General features: G+C 38.7%; 2 pseudogenes; both read right to left on the minus strand.

Annotated features, from left to right (window-relative positions):
• Nucleotides 1-449: 449 nt before the first annotated feature.
• Nucleotides 450-2222, minus strand: LOC140746603 (uncharacterized; annotated as a pseudogene).
• A 6661-nt stretch (nucleotides 2223-8883) lies between these two features.
• Nucleotides 8884-13445, minus strand: LOC140746642 (uncharacterized; annotated as a pseudogene).
• Nucleotides 13446-25654: the final 12209 nt, after the last annotated feature.

The following is a 25654-nucleotide window of genomic DNA, read 5'->3' on the forward strand; positions in this document are numbered from 1 at the left end:
ATTCAGTTCTATGTTCATTTCCGTTACATTTGTGCAACCTAAGTCTTGTAGCGAGGTGGCAAAACAATGCTTGTATTTATTCAGTAAATCAAACAATTTCTGCTTTACATTTTCCGACACGTTACTTCCAATATGTACTTGAGTTAGATCAAGACTAAATTTATTTACTATAGGGGTTTCTGGAGAATCCTTGATGACCCTATTAACAACTTGAACTGAATCTGCACGGCACATAACGACACGTTTCGGGATCCTACATAAATTAGAACATGGCATCACAGTTTATACATACGCGATCATTCAGGGAAGTGTAAAGTTCACCACATACGAAATATTGGTTATTAGGTTTACAAGCAAGAATACTATTCAAAATAAGATCTCCGCTAAACGGTGGTTCAACCTGGGCCCGAATAGATGCTGCACCGTACAAGTCTACAATATCAATACTTCTAATGCGATATATAGTTTCGTCTCTTTAATTCTATATCAGGACAGGGCATCTCACTGCCTATATCGAGAAACTGGAACCGTACCTTATCCTTATAAACAATAATGTGTGGTTGTTCTGTATACGTCTGACCAATCAAGAGGGGTTTTTCTAGCAAACTATCGCTAACGACCTTACAAATGACTGTAGCGACCACTCCATCAACACTAATTTCCGTAACAATTTTTCCCAGTGACTGTACTACACCATTGCCAAAACCCTTTATTAGTGAACATATATTATTATGTGTCAATCCTAAATATTGTATACTGGAGTCCCTAATCAGTGTGATATCACTTCCTAAATCTATAAAGGCTTCCAGTGGTTTACCGTTTACCCTCACGTCTTTAACGAACTTTCAACTTTGGTTATGTTTCATACTGACATCTACGGAATCAATGCACAGAGTCTTTGAAATATTATTATTTGCTTCAGTTATTTTATTTTCTGTTTTGCTAAAGCATTTATCAGTTGTGTGTCCAACCTTATTGCAATGTGTACATTTTAGGAGAGGTTTAGGACAATGTAAAAAGCTATGACCCCTTTCCCTACAATTGTAACAACCTATTGTTTGACCAGATTTTATAGTTGATGTTTGACCAGATCCAATAGTTGATGTTTGACGATGACGACTATCATTAAAATTGTTATCATTTTTGTTTCGGAATGAATTGCGATCTACAAACTGATTACAGTCTTTACTGCTTATTAAAAATTGAAGAAGTTGGTCAGGATGTAGACAACGTAATGCTAGAGCACCGGATTTCAAATTTCGATCGTTAATTCCATGAATTATACAGTCTACTGCTCGCTTACCGACAATATCGCATTGACTGAGAAGTGCTAATTTTTCGTAGAAATATACTTCAATAGGTTCATTGATTTTGCTTCTCCTTCTAAGCATCTCCTCCAGGGCCTGGCCATAATTTTGTTCGCATGGGAAGGCATTTATAAGCTTTTCCTGCCACTCACTCCAACTAAAAAGTACAGAATTTAGGCCTTCATACCAAATCCTGGCCAGCCCCTGAAGTTTCTGCATAGCAAAATGTGTCGTAGTTCTGTCGTCCCAACCATACACTAATGCACACTCGTTTACTTTCTTTAACCAAACATCTACACGTTGGTTTTTCGTAGATGGGTCAAAATTTGGTAATATATTCATGTTATCGATTTTTGGTAACGATAGTGCCGTTTGAGTGTGCGTTCGGGACGGCAGACCGTCCTTAAGACTATTAAGAAAGTCAACTAAAGTTTTTCTAGAAATAGAAGGACTACGTGACCTTATGCTTGCTCCCGCGTCGACTTGCGTTGCAGAACGCCCTTGTCGCTCTGGCTGGGGGTAGGTGGGCATCTCGTGGTAGCGACTGCTGCCGCCTCGTTGCTGGTCCGCTCGACGTGACACGCTGCGTCGCCCGCTGTGATGGCTGCTGCTCCGATGCTGGTACTCGCTATGCGGCCGCTGTGGAGAGCACTGATGTCCTTCAGCAACCAAAAGTCGTTGACGCTCTTGCAGAAGCTCCCTCTCCAACATCTTCACCCGTTCGAGGCCTTGTTCCACGTCTCGATGTTCACGATGGCTGCGGGTAGGGCTGTTCATCCGTCGTCGGCTCTCGCTTCGATCTCGACCTCGCAATCGGCTTCGACTTCTAGACGTCGCAACCCGTTCGGTATGAACTGGAGTGTCTAGTCTTCGACGGTTTGAATCCCTACTACGATGTCGTACTTCATCTTCCATTGTTATGTTAATAACAGTCCAGATCCCACTTCTGAATTGTAAGATATCCTTCCCTCCAATAGTTGTATTGTTTAAAGTGTGGATTAAAACGATAACTCCAAATTAACTAGCTATTTTATTCTTATAAACTTCACTAGAAACAATTGCACGGCACTCTTTTTCAACTACCTCCGAGCGCGACCTGTCACCCGCCAAGACACCGCCCGAGAAACTTCGTTCGGAAATGTTAAACAAAATTATTAAAATCAATTTGCATAATAAATAAATTATAAAATATATTCTAAATTCGTTAAAATTCATATCTTAATTGAATCCTAATATATTGACCCTAACACAAGGTAGTGATTTAGATTAGAACATTTAAAAATTGGGTTTTAATATTATTAATGAGCTTCCAGAGTTTGGGCAGAAAGGTCATGAGTTTAATAAAAAAAAAAGAAAGAACAATAATAATTCGTTGGAATTTATTTTACGCGTTTGAGTTTAATGTTAAGGGACTAATTCTTTTGTTTAAATAGTATTTGAGAAAATGTGGAATCCTATGACGACAATGCGACCGATCGGTTTTTTGTAAAATTTTGTTTGGTAAGAGAAGTGGTAGTAACGTAAAAGAGGTAATGTCATCGAAGCTGAGTACGGTTGTATTGTGCGTTGAGAGATTCATGTTATTTGAGTTAACTATTTATCATTAGTCTTTTAGTTTTTAGCGTGGCGGATAACATTAATACGAGTTAATCAAGCTTGGCCGAGCGGAAATTTTAATGTTTTTCTGCCTCATAGGAACAGCACACGAGGACGTGTGACTTGTGATGTGATGGACGTGGTGGAGATGACCAATGGAGAGTTAGTTTAAGTACGCTTTAGCCATAAGACATAAGAGATGGCACTAGCTGGAGACATCAAAAGCGGTTTGTCGGAGATGACGTTTGAGTATAGTCTGCGCGACCGCCTATATACGCGGGCGACACGAAGTCTGTTCTACCCTCTAGCGAAGGTGGACGTTCTAGGAAACCGGCAACGATGACTAAAACTGTACCTTCCTTTCAGCCCATAGTCTTCTCCACGCAGTGAAGCCAGAAAGGCCGCTGGGGTTACCAGTAATAACACATTTCGAAAATAAGAAAAAAAAAAGTTGTCGGGTTTTAGCTTTTTCCTTATTCTGCTCTGAAACTGTATAACTGACGAATGGACGAGTTCAGTGGACACCAACAGTGAACTTTTGCGTTTCTCCAAATAGGATTCATAGCGAATACTTAACAATTATTGACCGTGTTCTAACATTTTAATGAAGTGTGTTTACAGATACCTACTAAAAGTGAGTGAACGAAGTCGGTCAGGCACGTAGTACTTGTGTGCCACAACGCCACAATTTGAACCGCCGTACCTTTTTTCTATTTTTTCCAAAAAATATTTTCTTTTTAAAAAGATACAAATTTGCACACGTATGGAGTTTCTTGCGCCGTTTCTTCTCCATAGCGAAACCCCTTCCGAAGCGGTGGTAGTTTGTTGACTTTCAATAAGTGTTCTAAGTATGTGAATCAATTTTGAATAAATTAGATTTAAATTTGAAGTATGTGCTATCTATGAAAATTCTAGGTTTGATAAAAGTAAAGCTAAAATAGTGAAATTTAACATTAGTGAACTATTTTTGATTAAAATTGAGAAAGAAATCTAACAAAATTAGATCCGAAATTGATAGGTCAATTTACGGTAGTTGAGGTTTTGGAAGGTCATTGTTACACGCTGAAAGCTTCGAGTTGTATATATGGGCGCAAATCAGTATCTTATGTTTATATTATAACATTTAATGTTTAAAATAATTATTTATGGGTGTAAATCTGTATCTTACGTTTATATTATAATATTTAATGTTTAAAATAATTATTCGTAATTACAATACTGTTATTGATCTAACCTCAATGTTTCTTAGACATTGCACTGATTCTTTCGACTGATTTTAAAACATTGATTTTGTAATTTATTTTTAATAATTAATATTGTTGCAAACCTTCAAAGTAAAAATCAATTAGATTATTATGACTCCAATTTTATTGTTTTATAAACAAAACTTAGTTTAATTTGCATCCTAGTAACCTGCAACTAGTAGCGCCCTCTTTTGGCGATTTATGAAAACTTGTAAGGAATGTTTGCGTGTTGTAACGCGCTTGTTTATTAAAACAAATATAATTTGTGTAAGATAAATTATTTGGAGTAACATAAAATTCATTATTAATTTTTATTATGTCAATTTTGATTGTCAATGTGGAATTAATATTTAGATTAAAATATGAACGATTTCCGGTAGTACTTCAAAACACTTTGTTAGTCATACCAAATAAATTATGTAAATTATAATAATATTAAAATACTTATTCTCGTATTTTTAAAACAATATTTTCAATATAATGTTATTTTATTAACAGTTAAATTTATTGTGAATCACGTCACTTGTTATAACAAAACAAGTGATGTGAGGTAGTTCTTATGCTGTTTGTCACTCGAGTAGTATTTAAGTCCACGCGCTGGTAGAGCGTGGTACATTCGCATTTAATCAGTCGTGTAAGCCGTTACTCTGCTCGAATTGTAAATAAAAGTGAATAAAAGTGATTCTCATATTAAAGTCGTTTCGTTCAGTTTATTAATAAAGTGCGGTATTGGGATATCGCCGACAGCAGCGGTTGGATGGACCTACGTGTCCACATGGTCATGATGGAGATCAATGGTGACGTTTATTGGTTCGGGGCAATGGCGCGCACATTTGGCGCGCGTGTTTGGTGATTTTCCTGGGATTGCTTTGAACGAAGCCTTAGGAAGCCATGCCGTGGTAAAGCGTTTGACAGCCGTTGGATGCTTTGATTATGGCGGGACTGAACGTATGGAGCAGTGTAATTTTGGGGTGGACCCTGGTGTAGTATGACAGTTTATTTCATACGGGCGACACGTTGTCATTTTGATACTTATAACCACTTGGGTGGTCTATTGTTTTAATTTATTTCTATCTTGTAATTTTATAATGTTCACCTAATGTTTGAGTGTCCACAGGCTAAGAATCTACTATAGCTGCTTATTGGTGGTATTACAACGACACTGGACTTGTGTTGACCGCGAACGTACCGTAAAGGGGCCAATGTTACGGGTCGCTATAAGGCAGGATACTTTTTCACTCTGGTAAAACCAAGGCGGTGAGTTAGTAAGAGCCTTTTCGGTAAGTGACTTTATACTTTAATAAATATAGTTCAAAAAACTAAAAAACACGCTTTTATGATAAACTCAACTAAAAAGTAGAAAATAATTTTCAATCTAGGAATCAATTAAGGAACAGTAAATTGTATAATTGTAAAAAAAAAAGCGTGGAGTGCTCCACTTATCAATTTTCGAAAAGCACCCCTCGTAGTATTTGTTGTTATAGCGACCATCATTATGAACAGTCTGTAAAAAAAAAATCAAGTTTCTATCTATTACGGTTTAAGAGATAAAGCCCTGTGACTCACGAACAGACAGCAGAGGGTTTCGTTTTATCCTTTTATCCTTTGAGTACGGAATCCTAAAAAAAAAATCATTCTACAAGATGGCATTATAGATATGTTTCAGTACATTTGAGTTATAGGGAAATAAAATTATTATTTTCCAAAGCTTAAAATCGATCTAGTAACTTTCCCTGAACGCTCCATAAGGCGCTTTCTCTCGCCTCGAAAATCGTTAATCCTGAGGATATTGATAAGGACAATGGTACAAGAATGTTAAAATCGTGTATTCGTGGTTTTTGATAATACTTCAAAATTTTTAATTAAACTGGACGTTCAAAGTGGATAGAAATCGGGCTCAAAGATTCCGTTACTGTTAGTACATACATACATACAAACGTACAACCCAAGCTAATAAAAGCGTGTTAAAAATTGAGGTACTTGACGGTTTATTAATAATTTGGCTACCAGTATTTGACCACTGTTTGGAAAGAATTTACTTACGAATTACGAATTTTACGATTTTGCGGGTACACTCATTATTTCTTGTGAAAAATTTCTGAAGGTTGTCGTATTAATGCAATTTTAAGTCTACACGTTGCTCAATGGAGATTCTCTCTCTCTCTCTCTCTATAGTCGGTCCCTCAATGCTGAGGATCGTGACTTCTTTGCTTTATAGCGTCTTTCCAGAGATTGCGATTAGTGGCCTGGTGTATCGCCTCGCTAACCGGTATCTTTAGATGGTCCGATACCTGGTCTGACCATCGTTTTGGGCTGTGTCCTCTGGGTCTTTGCCCTCCACCTTGCCTGTCACCAGTAGCTTTTCTAGGTTGTCATTATTTCTTCGGGCTATATGACCGAAGTATTTAAGTATGCGGTGAAGGCACAGGCTGGAGAGACGTTGGGAATGCTCTAGGTGTAATTCTTTTAAGATGGATGCGTTGGTCCGGAAGGCTGTCCACGGGATTCTTAGCATTCGCCGCCAGCTCCACATCTCAAATGCGTCCACTCTTTGTCTGTCTGCTACTTTCAGCATCCAAGATTCCGATGCGTAGAGGAATATGGAAAAGACGAGCGTACGAACTAAGTGAACTTTTGTACGCTTAGTAATATTCCCGTCCTTCCAGACCCTGGTAAGTTGGTTCATTGCCGTTTTAGCCATACCGATGCCGTGTCGTATCTCAGTTTCGCAGTTTCCTTTATCATTAATGACTGATCCCAGGTATTGAAATTCCTTGACGATTTCGAAGTCGCTGAGCAGATTTGTTCATTGTAGTGACTCAGAACAGTCGATCATCATAATTTTAGTTTTGCTCCTGTTTATCAAAAGGCCAAAGTCCAAGCTTGTACTCTCAAGCCGATTCATTAGGTCCCTCGTTTCTTTTTCTGATGAAGCGAATAGAGTTGTCTTTGGTAAAGGCTCAATAGATGTGTTTGTGATATGGGTTCAGCGAAGATACGATACCGTAGCGTTCAGTGGCGCTCGTGTTTGAAATTAACGGTGTGTTGTATTGAGCAAGGTGAAGGTGATTTAGGTTAGAACATTTAAATTTTGGGTCCTTTATGAACTTCCAGATTCTGTCATTTTATTTTTCTACATACAAATAGGGTATATTACGGGGTAATTGGTGCTAAGCTGACTACATTCATTTAAAGTAGTAACAATAATGACTTGAGAACTTGAGTAAACATGTTGATCGGACTGTACAGAGGTTGTCGTGTAGCCGTAGTATGCGGTGGGCAGGCAGCTATGGCGGAAGTTAACAGTAGAAACTATGTGTATTCATGTGAGTGGATTTGCGTCAATGAAAAGTAACAGGAGGTTACTGGGCTATGCGTATCCATCGATCACATGTAGTGCTTAAATGTCTCGAATTATTTGATGTTTGGTCTAAGTAATTTTAGTAATTAGAAGGAATTGGTCAGCTAAGCTCTTGAGTTTATAAAACAAAAAAGGTATATATAATAATAATTCGTTAGAATTTATTTTACGCGTTTGAGTTTAATGTTAAGGGACTAATTCTTTTGTTTAAATGGTGTTGTAGAAAATGTTGAATCTTATAAAGACAATACGACCGATCGATTTTGTGTAAAATTTTGTTTAATTAGAAAAGTGATAGTAATGTAAAAGAGGTCGAAATTGAGTACGGTTGAAATAAACTATTCATCATTAGTCTTTTAGTTTTAGCGTGGTGAATAACCTTAATACAAGTTAATCAGGATTGGCCGAGCGGAAATTCTAATATTCGCAGTTTGTTTTTCTGCCTTACAGGAACAGCACACGAGGACGTTTGACTTGTCACGATGGCCATGCCGCGGATGGCCAGTGGAGGGTTGGTTCGAGTGCGCTAAGTAAGAGATGGCACTAGCTGGAGAGACATCAGGGGCGGTTTGTCGATACCTGCTGCAAGTGAGTGGTCGGGGAGCGCGCGTGGTCCATGGGTGCCACAACGCCACAATTTGGACCGCCGAACCTTCATTTCTATTTTTTGTAACAAATTATTTTCTTTAAAAAAAAAAAAAAAAAGATGCGTATGGGCGGATGATCTTGTAAATGAGAACTTTGAAACTGTAAAGGCATTGTGTTGATATAACTGGTTTTCATGATTATTTTATGTATGTGCGTTCACGTGTGTTCTTGTTAAATATTATAATCCTATCCAAATATCCTTCCTAAAACGCTGGCTGGCCACCATGCGTATCCATGATCCTGGTCTTGTTGGCTAGAACCCAGCATGGGTGATGCCTTGTTTGTTGGCTAGATCCCAGGATGGGTGATGCCTTATTGTTGGCTAGAACTCGTGATGAGTGACGCCTTTTTTTATGATATCAGAAGAAAGAAGAAAGAAGAAAGAAAGAAAATATTATGTTGTAATGTTTTTGTTTGTTTGATATTATGTTGTAATGTAAAACAGCGCAAGGGACGCGCTGGAATCAGTATGGCCGTATGGGCGCAAATCAGTATCTTATGTTTATATTATAACATTTAATGTTTAAAATAATTATTCGTAATTATAAAATAAAAATAAAAAAGCCTTTTATTCCATGCTCATTACATTTTTACAATTTACAGTTTTACAATTTTTTATGTATTCAATTAAATTAAATTATTAAATTGAAATTATTACATTTTTTTTACTTATATTATTAATTATCTTGACGTAATAATATGAACTGCTAAATTATATTTACATAATTACATTATTATCATTCAGACAATTTATTTAATTGATTATTATTATTGAATTATACATTATTTTATTATATAATATTGACATTTTTATTAATTTAATTATTGCATGGACCCCCCTCAGGTGAAGGCCTCCTCCAAAACTTTCCATTTTTCCCGATTTTTAGCCATTGTAACCCAGTTCTGTCCTGCGATCTTTTTAATGTCATCTTCCCATCGTGTATAAGGTCTACCTACGCGGCGCTTGCCTGAAGGACCATTCCATGTAGTCGCCCACAGTGTCCACCTTTTATCTTCCAAACGTGCTACATGTCCAGCCCATCTCAGTTTTAACTTTTGTGCGTAACTTAACGCGTCTATAGCCTTTGTTACGTGTCTTATTTTTGAATGTCTTATTTTATGTATTTTCTTAATTTTTAGCATACTACGCTCCATACCTCTTTGGCACTTTATTATTTTATTTTTAATATTTCTAGTAAATTTCCATGTTTGGCATGCGTAAGTTAGACAGGGGAGAATGCATGAGTCCATAATTTTCTTTTTCAACGTTACTGGTATATTGCTTTTTAAGATTTCTTTATAACTCCAGAACTTGTTCCAAGTGATGTTTGATCTTCGCTCTACCTCTAGCTCATTGGTATTATTGTTGAATCCTACTTGTTTTCCGAGGTAGATGTATCGTTCCACATATTGTATTGGTTAGTTATTTATTGTGATGACTCTCTTCGCTCTATTTGTCATGACTTTTGTTTTTGCTAAGTTGATTTCCAGGCCTATTTGTCTGCTAGCTCTGTAGAGAGATTCTATCATGTATTGTAAGCTGTCACTACTCTCCGATAACAGTACGAGATCATCTGCGAACCTTAGATGACTTAGGTGCTTTCCTTTAATGTTTAATCCGTACCTCTCCCAGTCTAATTTGTTTATAACGAACTCCAATACGGTAATAAAAATTTTTGGCGAGATTGGGTCTCCCTGCCTCAAGCCTCTCTCTATATGAAAACTGGGGCCAATTGATTCTAGTTTGACTCTACTTGAGCATGTATTATATATGCATTTTATGACTTGTATGTATTCCTTTTCTACTTCTTGAGCTTCCAGAGCTTCCCAAATGCTTTCATGGGATATTGTGTTAAAAGCTTTCTTGTAATCAATGTAGGCTATGTAGAGCGGTCTTTGATGTTCTTGATATTTCTCTATAACTTGTTCCAGGGTGTGAATATGGTCGATAGTCGAAAATCCTTTTCTAAAACCTGCCTGTTCTATAGGTTGTCTTTTTTCCAAGTTTTTGCTTATTCTTTGCTCTATGATAGAAGAGAATAGCTTGTATAGAGTTGGCAGGAGACTGATAGGTCTATAGTTACTTATATCATTTGGGTCCCCTTTTTTGTACAATAGTATAATATTGGATTCTGACCATTGTGAAGGTGTTCTTCCTGTTTTTAATATTAAATTAAATAATTTTGTTAGTGGTGCAGCTAGTAAGTCAGTCAATCTTTAAAGCTTCATTGGTTATGTTATCGGGACCTGGGCTTTTTTCTAGTCTTAATTTTTTTATCATTTGCACAATCTCTATCTCTTCGACAGCCTTAATATTGTACTCCTGACAATGATCATCGGTCAGAGGCGTGGTTTTTGGGTGTTTTTCATCGCTGTATAGGTTTTTATAAAAATCCGTGGCAATTTTTAAAATATCTTTGCGGTTGTGCGATGTGACTCCCGATTGTTTCAAGCCCTCGATCCAAGTTTTATTTGTTTTTAATTCTTTGAAAGCTTTTTTAAGACTCTTTCCCTGTTCAAGATATTTTTGTATAGTCTTTATTCTGTGGTTTTTGTAATCAGATTTAATATATTTGCTTGTTAACTTATATAGAGCACTTAGTTCGTTTTTTTTGTGACCGAGATTTGTTTTTGGTTCTTTGCAATTCTTGTCTTCTATTTAGAAGTGACATGGTTCGCTCAGATATGCATTTATGTTTCGTTGTAATATTCCTCGTTACTCTTGCATTTTGTAAACTATATTTAATAGAATGTGCTAATTTATCATAATATGTTTGGACGTTTATCAATTGATTACTATTTAGTGAGTTTGTTAGATTGTGTTTTAAATTCGTTCTATAATTTTCCCTTTCTTCTTCGGTTTTCAGGCTGGTCGTCAAATTACTTTTAAACCCAGCACGGCTCTTCTTTAAATCTTTTAATAATATTGTAGCTCTGACCATTCTATGGTCCGATGAGTAGTTTATGTTTAATGTTTCTATATTTAAGAATATTCTTGGTTTATTAGACAGTATATAATCAATTTCGTTTTTATATTTACCATTCGGCGAGCGCCACGTCCATCTGCGGTTTGGTTTTTTATTGAAATAGGTATTTATGACTGAAAGCTTATTTTCAAAAGCAAAATCTATTAGTCTCTGGCCGCGTTCGTTTCTTTCGCCGTATCCATATTGCTTTGTTATTAGGTGTTCATCATTTGCTGGTTGTCCTATTTTCGCATTAAAGTCCCCCATTATTATAAGGTTACTGTATGACGACTCCATCGCCTTGTCAATGTGTTTATAAAATTCATTAATTTCTTCGTCATCTGCTGCCTCTGTAGGAGCATATGCTTGAATAATGCTTAGCTTGTAACCTTCTAAGTTGAGGTTCAGAAGTGCTACTCGATCTGTGATACCAGTAAAACTTTCAATGTACTGTTTTAAATATTTCTTTATCAAAAAACCTACTCCATATTTTCCTGCTGTATGGCCTATATGATATAGTATAAAGTTCGCATATTCTTCAATTTTATTTCCCAATCGTCTGATTTCCGATAAACCAATGACATCGTATTTAATATCTTCTAGAGCTTTTTGTAGTTCTATTAATCTTTCATACGTAGAAAGCGTTCTTACATTGTAGGTTGCTATATAAACTTTATTTGTCGACTTTTTGATGCTGTGGTAGATGGTAGTGTTTGGCTTTGGAGGGTGGTGGTCATAATCTTCCTCGTTGACCAGCCGGCTTGGAAGATTTATGTTATTATCATATTCAGTAATTTTCGTTATGTTGAGAGGGGTCACTGAATGCTATTCGTTTTGAGTTGTTGATTGAGTTGTTTTCGGCTGTTGTGAATGGCTAGTAGAGTTTTTTTGTACAAGGAAATTGAATAATCCAGGTCTGACTATGCCTTCAGAAGTACTGGGTGATCTGTGGAGAGCGGTAGGTGATGATGTGGGCTTATTCTTTTTGTGTCCTTGCTTTCTTTGGGGTAAATCATTATAGTAGCTCCGAGTTTCTTGGGGTGATGAAGAGAGAGGTCTTTTATTGTTTCGTGGTAGTTTTTATTTTGTTGTTTAATATCACTATCTTGTCATATCTTATTACGGCTTTATTTCCTTTCTCTTCTTCTAATTTTACTTGATCCTGGAGCTCTCTTCTTTTCTGTAACACGTGTTGTGGGTAGTCTTCTGTAATGTAGTAATTAGTATTGTTTAGTCGTCGCCTTTGTTTGAAAATTTCAATTTTTTTGCCTAAAGTTGTAAATGTCACTACAATGGGGCGTGGCTTTTCAGACTTCTTTCCTATTCTTCTAAATTCTTGTATATCGTTGGGGTTCATATTAATCTCAAAATATTTAACAATGAAGTCGGTAAGTTCCTTTTCAATATTGGAGTAGGAATAGGGAGATTCGTGTTCTTGGATGCCGAAGAATACTATATTTCGATTTCTAGCCTGTTTTTCTAAGATGTTCAGCCTTTGCTCTTGTTTTTCTACATGTTCTTTAAGGTTTTCGTATTTTTTTTTCAATGCAATACAATTTATCGTCTAACATTCTGTTAATATTCGCTGTTACAGTATTTGTTACTTCTATACCATTTTCCCTGATTGCAATTCGTTGTTCGTCAATTTCTTTTCGGATTGAGCGTAAAGTTTCCATAATTTCATCCATTTTTGGTGTTAAAGTTCTATAATTATTGTTTACATACATGTGGTGCCCTCTTGTAGAAAAAATGTTAATGCAGTATTAAGTAGTTTTGGATACGATAGCCATTCGACAATAGATGGCGTTACAGATCTATGGTTATGGTCTATCATTTAACGTGTTTTAACGCTCTTCGACACTAGATGGCGCTGTTGGTTGTATGCAGGTTTGCTTCGGTCTTATTATGTAATTCTTTCCGCTTGTCGATAGATGTCGCTAGCTTGGCATAAATGACCAGTAATATTTTTATAATTTTTGTTTTTATAATTTTTTTAGGTTATGTTTTTATTGTCCATACACATATGTCCTTGTATTTGCTTTGTTTTTATGCAAAAGGGCACTATATTATCGTCTCTTGTAAAACTGTTAGTTAACACGTCACAAACAGTAATTTATCCGCAGAAAAGTCACGAAAGTAACGGTACACATTTCACTTCAGTTTTTGCACTTGTCTTCGATTATTTGCACCAAACTATTATTTCACTGGCAGAGTCTGTATTTAGTCTGATAACTTTTCATGGTTTTTATTCACTTTTTGCACTTTTTACTATTTTTTGGAATTAACGAACACAGAGGCAATGTTAACTGTAGCACAGCAGCGCCACCTCCAGACCTACTTTGAGACGACAGACGTATTCGTAATTACAATACTGTTATTGATCTAACCTCAATGTTTCTTAGACATTGCACTGATTCTTTCGACTGATTTTAAAACATTGATTTTGTAATTTATTTTTAATAATTAATATTGTTGCAAACCTTCAAAGTAAAAATCAATTAGATTATTATGACTCCAATTTTATTGTTTTATAAACAAAACTTAGTTTAATTTGCATCCTAGTAACCTGCAACTAGTAGCGCCCTCTTTTGGCGATTTATGAAAACTTGTAAGGAATGTTTGCGTGTTGTAACGCGCTTGTTTATTAAAACAAATATAATTTGTGTAAGATAAATTATTTGGAGTAACATAAAATTCATTATTAATTTTTATTATGTCAATTTTGATTGTCAATGTGGAATTAATATTTAGATTAAAATATGAACGATTTCCGGTAGTACTTCAAAACACTTTGTTAGTCATACCAAATAAATTATGTAAATTATAATAATATTAAAATACTTATTCTCGTATTTTTAAAACAATATTTTCAATATAATGTTATTTTATTAACAGTTAAATTTATTGTGAATCAAGTCACTTGTTATAACAAAACAAGTGATGTGAGGTAGTTCTTATGCTGTTTGTCACTCGAGTAGTATTTAAGTCCACGCGCTGGTAGAGCGTGGTACAGGATCGCCACAACTCGCCACTCAGCATCCAGCTCGCACGTGTGCCACCAACCGAAAAATCTTTCTCTACCCGAATATTTTTAATATTCGGGTGAGAAAGGGACAGCGCTAACATCGCTTGAGGGGAGCATCTAGCTAATCCGCATCCGCGCCGCGCCCCCCGGGACGCGGCGCCAGCACAGCGAGGGCGAGATGCCCCACAAAAATGAAAAATCCCGCGGCAGAGCCGCACCAACCCCGCCGCAGCGCGACTCGTCGCGTGCCAGCGGTCGCCCCGGCACCAGCCGGAGCGAGACCGCGAGCACCACCAGCCGCGCAAGCAGCAGCCGCTTCCCACCTTCGGCGCCGGGGGTCCCTGCGCCGCCTGTTCGTGGATCAGCGGAGACGCTCACTGGTGTGCAGCGCGCTCCCCCATCCACGCCGCGGTCGCCGGGACCCTCGCGTCCAACGAGCCCCGCTCCGCCGCGCCCAGCCGGGCCCCGCGAGCAGGAATCCAAGCGCCCAGGACCATCCACACCGACGCCGACGCCGACGCGAGCGACACCGTCGACACCCGCCGCGCGTCCGTCGCGTCCAGCCTTCCCGCCTCCCCGCATAATCATCGCGGAACAAGAAGGATCGGCCGTAGCCACGACTCCCGGAGTCGAGCGCCCCCCGGAGTCCGCCACTGACTGGGCTTCGGAGTTTTCCCCGGAGACCAGGAGGAGGCGTGAAGAGCTGGTGAGGTTGCAGCTCCTCCGGGAAGACGAATACTGCACCGAGGAGATAACGGAAAGCCTGCTGGACTACATGTTCGCAACAAAGCAGCATGAGATCGCTCACGAAGACCCGAGGCCTGAACTGGACGCGATCCACGCGTTCTGGGACAGCCTCAACGCTGATCGTGCTCAGAGGCGTCCGAGGAGCCCGGAAGAGGAGCCCGACGCCTCGCACGCAAAACGCGCCAGCCACCGAGACCCTCGACTACGCAGCCGCAGCAGGGACCCGAGGGTGACACGGAGCGACTCCGACCCCGGCCCCCGCACCCCACAAGAACAGACCGCCACGCCGTGTGTCTTACCATCACCGGCACCCCGCTCGTTCGCAGAGGCGACAGCAGGCGCATCGCGCCCGCCATCTGCCGCGACCCCTGACGCGCGTCCAGCAACAGCAGAGACCGCAACTGCGTCCACAAGCGCGCCCCCCGCCGCGCTGCCGCAGTCGCAATCGAACACCAGCACACCGCCCACAGCAGCCCCCTCTGCCGGAAGATTTCCTCCACTAATAGTGGAAAAACTCCCTAACTGGCACCAACACCTCAAGGTGCTCAAGGAGCAGTTAGGGAGGACTCCAAATGCACGCCCCTTCGGGCAGGGAGTGAGATTCTCCCCGAAGGATGTCGGTGAGTACAGGCTGATCCAGTCGTACCTCACCGACCTAGAAGCCCGGGAGAGAATCTCCTGGTACACATACTCCCTGCCAAAGGAACAGAGTCTGAAGGTGGCCATCAGGGGGCTGCCATCGGACACGGACCCGCAGGACATTATGGAAGAGCTCCGCGACCTGGGGTACTCGCCAGAGTACGCCCGCGCCATCCGGGCCCGCAGAGGACGGCCCGGCTGCATCCACCTCGCAATACTCAAGCGATCAGAAGACCTCATACCGGGTATATACGCAGTGAGAGAGCTGCTGTGCATGCCCGGTATCAAGATCGAGGCATGGCGCGGGAAGAAGGGACCGGCCCAATGCCACCGCTGCCAGCAGTTCCGACACAGCTCGCACAACTGCCACCGGCACCTGGCCTGCGTGCGCTGCGGGGAGCAGCACGCGGCCCATCAGTGCCCAAGACCCCTTGAAGAGCCTGCCACCTGTGCGAACTGTGGCGGACCGCATCCCGCTAATCACACCGCATGCCCGGTGTTCCGGCGGGAGGCGCGCAACAAGCGCGCCGGCACGACAGCCCTCTCCACCAGACAGACAGAGAGGCCAAGACCGAAGCAGTCGGCCGGTCCCATACAGCCGCAGCCGGAGGTCGAGCAGCATCAAGCTGGCTCCCTCATGGCCGCAGCCAACGGACCATCTGACCGTCGCGGAGCTCCAAAGAAGAGCCGGAGAAGGAGGAAGAAGGCCAAGGCCGCCCCCCTTCCAGTACCACCCGCACCAGCACCCGCTGCTCAGCAGCCGCAACAGCTGCCAAAGAAGAAGAGGAAGCCGACCACCGCAACCCCTGCTCCCACTCCCAGAGAGGAGCAGAGCCGGGGGAGCAATGAGGCCTGCGTCAACCAATTAAGGCTGCTGCAGGACCTAACGAAGATGCTGCAGTCCATCATCACTGCACTGAGCGAGGGCCACGACGTAGGGCCGGCTGTTCGGAGCGGCATCATAATGATGTCCGCTCATTGCGAGTAGCGGGCCCTTCGCCTGTCACAAAGATTCCCCCCGCAGAAAGCGGGGAAGTAAAACACCGGACCGTCCTGCAGCGCCAGCAGCACCAGACCTCCGCGACCAGCCAGGGGGACAGGGGATCCCTGTCTTCCAACCCCTCAAGACCTGCTCGCATTTACGAGCAGCGGGAGAACCCTCCTTCAAAAGGCTTGGCCTTAATAAGGACACCCCGCAGGGGCCTTAAACAGGCTCTAGCGAGAAGACAACCAACGATCGGAGCGTGGTACATTCGCATTTATTCAGTCGTGTAAGCCGTTACTCTGCTCGAATTGTAAATAAAAGTGAATAAAAGTGATTCTCATATTAAAGTCGTTTCGTTCAGTTTATTAATAAAGTGCGGTATTGGGATATCGCCGACATATACGTACCTAGAAATTTGCTCACGATAGGTTAAGAAAAATGCCGGAAGGCCATGTACCAGTCGAAATTAAAGTAAAGGATGATCTTGTTGAAGGTGACGATGTTCAAAGTTAATTGGTTAAAAGATTCGGGTAAATTACTCTATCGGCCGTATTGTGTTCGACCGTACCAGTAGTTATTTCGTAGTCGTAGCCCGGTAGAAATCTGTATCTCTTGGGGCAACTCAAGTAGTCCGTGGGTGCGTGGTGTGCGTTTAACTCTGGCGGAGGTCGTGGTCTATGGAGACCGTATCGTGTAACCGCAGGGGTGGTGTACACGGGCTATCCACTAGGTGGATATGCGTACTGAGGTCGTGGTCTATGGAGACCATATCGTGTAACCGCAGGGGTGGTGTACACGGGCTATCCACTAGATGGATATGCGTACTGAGACGTGTGAGAGTGCAATGTGATTGCTCTTCGGCTGGAGAGCCGTGGCGTTAGAGGTCTTCACTCGAGGGTTTGTGGAAACTTGGTTGTAACTTTATTGGTTTTGATGAAGATGATGGTAAGTGACTGCGGTGTAATAATGTGGTTGCGTTGTAATAATGACCACTCAGTGACAGTAATCTCGTCTCGCTCGCAAGCCCGGTCGGTCCCCACACCGGCGCATTCCAACACTAACTTTATCGAATGCCACTAGATGGCGCTAGCGCTCCGGAAGCGCCTGAGTACCGCCATTTCCGACATATATATATATATATATATATATATATATATATATATATATATATATATATTAACAATTATTGACCGTGTTAGTATAATGAAATTAAAGCTATAATTTCATCGGTAATTGTTTACAAATAAATTAGAATTCAGGTAGTTGAGATTAATGTTGATGTTAAGTTGATTTATGTTTAAGAGCGGGTACCTATATCCGAATCAGGGTTGTTGCTGATGCAGGTTTTTACTAGATCAGCGGATGCTGATGCAGGTTTTTACTAGATCAGCGGATGCTGATGCTGATGCTGATTTTTTCAGATTAATATCAGCTGATGCTGATGCTGATGCTGATATTTAAAAATACTAAATATAAATATATTTTATACTGAGGTATTTGTACGTCCCTTACGAGAATAGTCTTTTATAACCAACTTCACAAAATGAGGCGGTTTCTCAATTCTACCGTATTTATGTCTTTTTTATGTTTGTTCGCGGATAACTTCGTCGTTTATGAACCGAACTGGATGATTTTTATTTTGTTGGAAAAATAGTACATTACGATACGCGTGGCCAAAGTAGCCTATTTTTGCACGGCGTGAAGTTAGCTAGTGCTAAACGCCGTGCACATAATAGGCTACTTATGTCACAAGTATCGTATACTATTTTATAGCTCGTGTGACATAAACCCGCTTGCTTATACTTGTGAAGTAATATGATAATTATTTTGAAACTTATAAATGATTGAAACTAAAAATTATGAATTAAAAAAACAATAAAAATGTAACACAACATTGAAACATTGAAAAACCATTGAAATTTGATATGAAGAAGTCTAGACCAATGACTTATAATGGGAACTCCACCTAAACGTATTCAAGAAACACATGATAAGCAATCACATAATGTACTAATACATGACTTATACTAGTGATACAGTAGAAAATCGATTATCCGGACCTCAGTTATAAATATTCGCGATTATTCGGATTGACAAACTTGAACAAGTAATTTTGTAATAACCCTTGCAAATCAGTCACATTTTGTGTGACATGTGCATTTAAATTCCGGAAAGTCGCCAAATCGCAACTAAAAAGTTACTATAAAAAACAAAAACCCGATTGCTAAAAATATAGCCTATGTTATCTCCAAAATTTAGATGAATCCAACGACACATCATATGTCAAAATTAGTGAACTCGTTTGAGTTTGTCAAAGAATGAAAACTACATACGTAACAAACATATAGTCGAAAAACATTACCTTCCTAAATCGGTTTAAATAGCTTTTCTTCATAAACTCAACTATCCAAATTTTCGATAATCCGAATGCCACAAATACGACAACAAATAGGTCGCTTAGTCGAGATTCTACTGGAGTAGTATTATGGCTAATTTTGATAATGATTCCTAATTTAAATATCTCCTACTATGGTGTGTAGCGAAAATACACAGTCAAAACAAACAATAAAACCCGATAAAACCCAACAGATAGTCTTATAGTGATGTTATTGCTTAGTATATCCACAATGAGAAAAACATTTATAAATACGTCCAAAATAAAATATGATAATTATAGCTTTAAACAAAATAATCATTACTCACTTTTAATTTTTAAATGGAATTTAAAAGTATGAAACGTTCGTAGCGATGTTTATTTTTTACAACTGTGAGGGTAGTGTATTAATATTCGTACGGTGTAAAAATCGGCTACTTTGGACACAGAAATGCGTGGCTAAAATGCGGGTTTAGGTCACAGAGTGCTATAAAAGATATTTCCAAATTAGTTCCATTATAAGTAAATAAGGGTCTGATGATGGCAGACCAGAGAAATCGAGGGAAACTTTCAAAAATCGTAAGGGCGACTAGTGCATTTGTAAGATTTTTAGTATGTCATCACTAAAAAAGGTGAAAAAAATAATAATTAAAAAATACAATCGACTTCCATTTCACTACAAAGCAAAAATCAACTGAAACAAATTTTGGCTCAGCACATATCTCCGAAGCCGGCGCTCATATTGAACACGCTGTTTACGCCGTTATCCAACGAAATATATTTAGCACCGACTTCAGAACCATGTACCAAACCAACATCTACTTCAGCTACCCTCCACTCTGCAGTGACACAGAAGTCGGCATTTATTTGTTATTTTTTTTACAAAAACTACACTGTGTCGTATCTTTGTTCAATAACGAAATATTTGGTCAAATTGCACTTTTCACTGGATGTGGCAATATGAATTGAATACATAATTCTGTTATTGATTGATTGAACTATGATCGAAAGTTATTGATGTCTGACCGAATTACGTTGTCAATACAATCGAATGATTGTTTGATGACAACTTGTGTTTATAAACTTCTGTGATTGGCTAAAACTCCACGTGATTTAAGCTCGGTCCCGCCTTCAACGAACACGTTACAATTTCAATATCAGCATTAAATATCAGCATCTTTTGTTGCGGATGCGGATGCTGATGCTGATATTTAAAAGAAAGCTGATAATCAGCGGATGCTGATGCTGATGCTGATATTCGCAACAACCCTATTCCGAATGAAGTTGTAAGTGTCATGGCGGGCGAGTCGTCGTTCTTTCACAGCGACTCGCAAGTGATGGTCATTTGCAAACCCATTTGCTCTTAATCGTAATTTTCGTAATGTTTTAATATTTTTTGGTTATTGTTAATTGTAGCAGTACAGTGATAAGTGTAATCAGTGTAGTGGTACAGTTATCAGTGTAATCAGTGTAGTAGTACAGTGATCAGATACTGTGAGACTTTTATTTTGGTAAATACTTGCAAGTAAACGCCCACGCGACATAAAGATGTCCGAACTACCTTCAGATACACCTAACCAGCTTGGAAGTCCTCCGATATATATAATTTATATATATATATATATATATATATATATATATATGTATATATATTTCGGAACAGGTGGTTCTTTATCGCTCATCGTAATCTTCTGTGGGCTTCAGTGGTCAATATTACAACACAGGAATTACTTCGATTATAATTAACTTAGATAGGCAGGTATAAGTAGCTCGAGGAACGCGTGATAATTAACCGACTTCAAAAAGGAGGTGGTTATCAATTCGGCCGGTATCTTTTTTTTTCTATGTATGTACACGAATTACTCCGCCGTTAGTGGACCGATTTTAATAATTCTTTTTTTTATTGTATAGAGAAGAGCTGGAAATTGGTCCCATTTAAATATGGTTAGGATCCATCGATGGGTTCTGGAGAAAATGAGAGGAACTCCACCACCACCACCCATGTAAATATAATAGTCATAACTTCGCCGTTTATGAACCTATTTTAATGCCTTTAATTTCGTGTGTGTACAATTGCTACAAGTTGGTCCCATTTAAATTCGACGAGGATCAGAGTGGGTTCTGGAGACAAAATATGTAACTCCCCAACCGATGGGTATAATTGAGTTTTGTTTGAAGATATTTGGTGTAGGTTCTAATGAAATTGCAAAACCAGTTTATCATTGACTATTTAAGGGTCTGATAATGTGGCTGGTAGTCAAAATATGTAACTCCTCAACCGATGGGAATAATTGAGTTGTGTTTGAAGATATTTGGTGTAGGTTCTAATGATATTACAAAGCCAGTTCATCATTGACTATTTAAGGGTCTGATAATGTGGCTCGGAGACAAAATATGTAACTCCTCAACCGATGGGAATAATTGAGTTGTGTTTGAAGATATTTGGTGTAGGTTCTAATGAAATTGCAAAGCCAGTTCATCATTGACTATTTAAGGGTCTGATAATGTGGCTCGGAGTCAAAATATGTAACTCCTCAACTGATGGGAATAATTGAGTTGTGTTTGAAGATATTTGGTATACGTTCTAATAAAATTACAAGGCCAGTTCACCATTGACTATTTAAGGGTCTGATAATGTGGCTCGGAGACAAAATATGTAACTCCTCAACCGATGGGAATAATTGAGTTGTGTTTGAAGATATTTGGTGTAGGTTCTAATGGAATTACAAAGCCAGTTCATCATTGACTATTTAAGGGTCTGCTAATGTGGCTCGGAGACAAAATATGTAACTTCTCAACTGATGGGAATAATTGAGTTGTGTTTGAAGATATTTGGTGTAGGTTCTAATGAAATTACAAAGCCAGTTCATCATTGACTATTTAACGATCTGATAATGTGGCTCGAAAACAAAATATGTAACTCCTCAACCGATGGGAATAATTGAGTTGTGTTTGAAGATATTTGGTGTAGGATCTAATAAAATTGCAAAGCCAGTTCATCATTGACTATTTAAGGGCCTGTTTATGTGGCTCGGAGACAAAATATGTAACTCCTCAACTGATGGGAATAATTGAGTTGTGTTTGAAGATATTTGGTGTTGGTTCTAATGAAATTGCAAAGCCAGTTCATCATTGACTATATAGTTAGGTTAGGTTGGAACATATAAGACAATATAAAACTAAGCGAGCAGGGCGCGGTAGCGCTCTGCGAGCGGGTGATTCCAATTTATACAATTTTATATTGTATTAATATAAATGTTAGTATGTCATCACTAAAAAGGGTGAAAAAAAAATTTAAACAAAAAAATACAACCGACTTCTATGTCACTACAAAGTAAAAAATAATTGAAATAAGTAAATGTTGGTTTAGTACATATTTCTGAAGTCGGCGCTCATATTAGACATGCTGTTTACATCGTTGTCCAACAAAATATATTGAGCGCCGACTCCGGTCTCCATAGACCACGACCTCCGCCAGAGTTAAACGCACACCGCGCACCCACGGACTACTTAAGTTGCTCTAAGAGATACCGATTTCTACCGGGCTACGACTACGAAATAACTACTGGTACGGTCGAACACAATACGGCCGATAGAGTTATTTACCCGAATCTCTTTTAACCAATTAACTTTGAACATCGGCACCTTCAACAAGATCATCCATTACTTTAATTTCGACTGGTACATGGCCCTCCGGCATTTTTCTTAACCTATCGTGAGCAAATTTCTAGGTACGTTTGCAATTCAAAGCTTTCAGTGTGTAACACTGACCTCCAAAACCTCAACTACCTTAAATTGACCTGTGAATTTTGGATCTAATTTTGTCAGATTTCTTCATTCACTAATGTTAATTTCTCTATTTTAGTTTTACTTTTATCAAACCTAGATTTTTCATAGCTAGCATATATATCAAATTCAAATCTAATTTGTTCAATTACATACTTAGAACACTTATTGAAAGTCAACAAACTACCACCGCTTCGGAAGGGGCTTCGCTATGGAGAAGAAGCGGCGAAAGAAACTCCATGCTTGTGCAAATTTGCATCTTTTTAAAAAGAAAATAATTTGTTGGAAAAAATAAAAAAAAGGTACGGCGGTCCAAATTGTGGCGTTGTAGCACACAAGAACTACGTGCCTGACTGACTTCGTCCACTCACTTTTAGTAGGTATCTGTCAACACACTTCATTAAAATGTTAGAAAACAGTCAATAATTGTTGAGTATTCGCTATGAATCCTATTTGTAGAAACGCAAAAGTTCACTGTTGGTGTCCACTGAACTCGTCCATTCGTCAGTTATACAGTTTCAGAGCAGAATAAGAAAAAAGCTAAAACCCGACAACTTTTTTTTTCTTATTTTCGAAATGTGTTATTACTGGTAACCCCAGCGGCCTTTCTGGCTTCACTGCGTGGAGAATTCTACTGCTATTCAAATTTAATTTCTGTTTATTCAAATGACCGTTTGTGCCATAACTAATACGATTTCTAACTTTGAATTAAGTTTATTTTATACTGTGATCTATAATTTTATGAAAAAATAATGATACTATCATCCTTTCTACTACATATTAGACATTTACTATTTTTATAAATATGCCCTTCATTTTTTAATAACCGGCACATACCTTTTATTATTCAATTCGATTACTAAGAAGCTGCATAGGTACAGCTTAAGTTCCATAGAACTAAAGTTCCACAGAACTTTTGGTGAACAGTATAGAATTTTAAATTCTTTGTTTTTGACCTTTACCAAATCTTTAGCTCCTCCAATTTTAAACGTAGTCTGTCATTTAACACATATAAATCCTTTGTATTTTCAAAGTGATCAGTTTTCAAATCTAAAAGAAAAACAAATGTCAGGGTTAGAATTGGAACAAAAATCAAATAAATTTCATTTTGAAGACGTAAAAGCGAAACTGTCCTTATTTTTATTTTCAGTGTCCAATGTATTTCCTGTTATATAGCTACTACTGTCTCCATTTTGTTGCAATTAGGTACTTGATATAATGACAGTTAACATCAGTAATAGCGACGGGTTCAGATCGCAAAAATTATAATTTTTACAGCAACTGTTTCCAGGATAAAAATTCATATTAGCTTGTGTATCTGCATAATGTAATACTCTAGTAGTAGATTACACATTTTCCATTTTAAATTTATATTTTTACAAGCGTGTAATATTTGAAGTTCAGTTATTTGAGATTTCAGATCTCAGTTTGCAGTTCTCAGCTTTGAACATTTCGAATTCGTATTCTTTGAATCTAAAAGAAGAGATATTGAATTATATGCATTCCGTCGATACATTTCATCCATTGATCCATTTCATCAAGTTTAGCACCAAGTTAGTGATCATATTAATCAATCATTCAAATAAGTTGTATCAGCGTTTTTTGTCTGGTCGCAATTCCAAATTGAGTTTTCTTACGCAGTCAAAATAATTGTGTAGCCAAAATTCTCCATTCGTAATTTTATTAAAGTCATCCATTATTGTTTTCGCCGTAGATGGTATTGGTTTCGACGTAGAAAAATTAGACACTTATATATTATTGTTTGCCATTGCCGTTCGCCATCAAAATTTTTCATGTGTTTTTTTCTTCCACAATTTTTATGTTTGAAATATTACATTAAATTTTTTACTTCATTGTAGATGACTATGTTTTTCAATATATTTTACGATAGCGTAGCCTGGGCCCATAACCTGTTGGGAAATGGCCGCAGGAGAACGAGAAAATAAACTATGAAATATAATAAAATGAAATTCACTCCAAAAAGATACTTTTTATTATATCGAATCATTGACAGAATGACAAATCAGAAGAAGTAAAATATATGTTTTTCAGCTGCCAGCTTTATCATATATAACCTACTTGAATATTATACATTATAAGAGGCTTGAGTTTTTGCTATATTCCAACATGTTTAGATAAGTTTTATAGGTAAAGTTGACTTGATCACCGCCTCAGCCCATAAAACTTAACAGCTAGGCGTCGATCAATACCTGGATCTAGGTTGTAGTCAGCTCGGCGACACCTAGACTGGTGGGTGGCGTATTGTACTGGGAATTGCTCTATTTACTAGCTTTATGAGCTCATCGGCCGACTAGCTTTTGTAGCTCACCCACATGGAATTATTGTTTCCTTTGCAAAATAATTTGATTGTGTCGTACTTGTACTACGTCGACTAGTTAGATTGTCACATTATGTTTATATCTATAAATGTGATATAGAATTATTTATGGTTCACTACGGTTACTAATTATTTATAGCAGTGGTAAGCGCTGCGCTGTTCTGCGTTAGAGGGTTTGGCAGGAGAGAGCTTCCAACTGACCAGTCAGTATTAATAACGGATCTGTGACCAATATTCAATAGTAAAATCAATATAAGCAAAACACAAAATTATTCCAAAGGTGATTATTAGGTAGAATTTCAATTTCATTAATGGAACATTTTTCTACGGTAAAAGAACATAATGTGATAAATATAAGGGGGTTTTGGGGGTGAAAACTGAAAATCTACCAAACTGTACTTAATTTTGACTATGTAATACCTACTGTCTATGAAGGCGTCATTATCAGTGGAAAATAAAGGTCCAACGAGTTTATTAGTCTACAAACACTGCAATAGGTCGCTCGATCAATACCTAGTTGTAGACTTGTAGTCTCCAGGGCGCCTGTCGGAATCTAGACTTGTAGGCGGCATCCACTATATATGACGCAATACGTACAGTATACTGTATTGCGTCACATTTTTACAGTTCATAACTCA

This window comes from Epargyreus clarus, unplaced genomic scaffold, assembly GCF_041222505.1.
Source record: "Epargyreus clarus isolate Ecla_fem2 unplaced genomic scaffold, WU_Ecla_fem_2.2 ptg000013l, whole genome shotgun sequence".
Classification (NCBI taxonomy): Eukaryota; Metazoa; Arthropoda; class Insecta; order Lepidoptera; family Hesperiidae; genus Epargyreus; species Epargyreus clarus.